This window comes from Mastomys coucha, unplaced genomic scaffold, assembly GCF_008632895.1.
Source record: "Mastomys coucha isolate ucsf_1 unplaced genomic scaffold, UCSF_Mcou_1 pScaffold14, whole genome shotgun sequence".
NCBI classification, from domain to species: Eukaryota; Metazoa; Chordata; class Mammalia; order Rodentia; family Muridae; genus Mastomys; species Mastomys coucha.
In genome coordinates this window covers 3,489,008-3,490,672 of record NW_022196896.1, presented here as the reverse complement: position 1 = coordinate 3,490,672, position 1,665 = coordinate 3,489,008, and the positions used below count along the sequence as shown (strand labels likewise).

The following is a 1,665-nucleotide window of genomic DNA, read 5'->3' as shown; positions in this document are numbered from 1 at the left end:
TAATTTAAAGAAAAACAACCTAAAAGTAACTGCAAGAACAATGGGCAAACCAACTCCTGAAAAGAGCAAGGCGGTCACACTGACTGGAAGGCTGGAGAAAGGGACAGGTCATTTAGCTGGAAAGCTTGGGAGTTACTTGCAAATGAACTTCTTTGAGGATTCTTTGAGGAATCCTCACATTCCTGACTATCAGAATGCATGTGGGCTTCCCTCTCTGGGAGTTTCCTGTACACCTCAAGAAGCGAAGTCTCCGCTTTCCTACACAGGATCCATCTTCTGTATTAGCCAACTCTCAACAAAGGGGCAACTAGAACAACACCATCACCCCGGACAAAGAACATGGGGATGCTTCATTTGGTGGATTTATCTATCTCTTCATATGTCTCCTCGTCAGTCTCTATTGTCATCAGTTTTTTCTACCTCTCCCAGGGTCATATTTAAATATTGATCATAATCATAATCGTAATCTGCCTTGAAGCTCTCAGTCACTTCTCACTTTCACATAAATTCACTCATCCAAGTTGAGCCTAATGAGATCCAGGAGTTCCTCTACGATAGGTGTTGGTGGTCTGTTGCTGATCTACTCCATCTGCCGTGTTTTCCAATCATTTTCTTTTCTTGTTGTGCTTAGACTTCTAGCACAGCCTGGTCTACAGAGTGAGTTCCAGGACAGCCAGGCTACACAAAGAAACCCTGTCTCGAAAAAACCAAAACCAAAAAAAAAAAAAAAAAAAAAGAGTAGAAGATGTCTTTGTCTTGTTCTTACCCATAATCTTTCTCTTTTAGTTACGATGTTTATTTCACATTTCTATTGTTTACTCTGCATGTATTAAAGAGAAACTTCATATTCATCTCTTTTGAAAATAACCTACACATCCTATTCACATACTTATTCCAATTTTGCTACCAAAACTATATAAGCCTTAAAAGTGCTCTAAAGTTCTGAAAAATGTCTTTTTAACCATAATATAATAATGATTTTAATGCTTAAATTTTCTTTATGTTGTTACAGCCTAGAATACATTTCCAATCTTTTAATTTTAGCTCCATCCTATAAATTTTAGGTGACACTCCTTTAGCTATTTCATAACTGGATTATAAAAAAATTCTCATCCAATATTGCATCTAACTGAGTTTATCTCTTAGAATACAATATGTCCTTATATTGCCAACCCATGACTTTGGAATTTCTATTAAACAAATTTTTAATAAAGTTTTTTTTTATTCTTTTCAACTCAATCATATTGCATTTTTAAAATTTCTTTAAGCTTTGGTTATTTTTAATAATTGAATTTAACATTTAAAATACATTAAACTTAGTTTTATGTATGTTTGACTTAACAAATTAAAAAAATCAATATTTTTTTCCACTTTCCAAAATTACATGCTTTAAGTTGTATTTTCCTTCACTCTTACATGACATTTTTGACCATTATTTAAATTCCACCTTAATTTTTTTTTGTTTGTAACTCTTTTTTTCATTAGATATTTTCTTTATTTACATGTAAATTTCTCCATTCCTAGTTTCCACTCCAAAAAACAAAGAAACAAACAAAAACAACAAAAACAAACCCCTGTTGCCTCCGCCCTCCCCATACCTGCCACCCCACCCTCTCCCACTTATTGGCTCTGGCATTCCCCTACACTGGGGCACAGAACTTTCAC

General features: G+C 34.5%; 1 pseudogene; it reads right to left on the bottom strand.

Moving 5' to 3' along the window:
- Positions 1-281: 281 nt before the first annotated feature.
- The window catches only part of LOC116088934, a 92,129-nt pseudogene continuing 90,745 nt past the window's right edge, over positions 282-1,665 (bottom strand).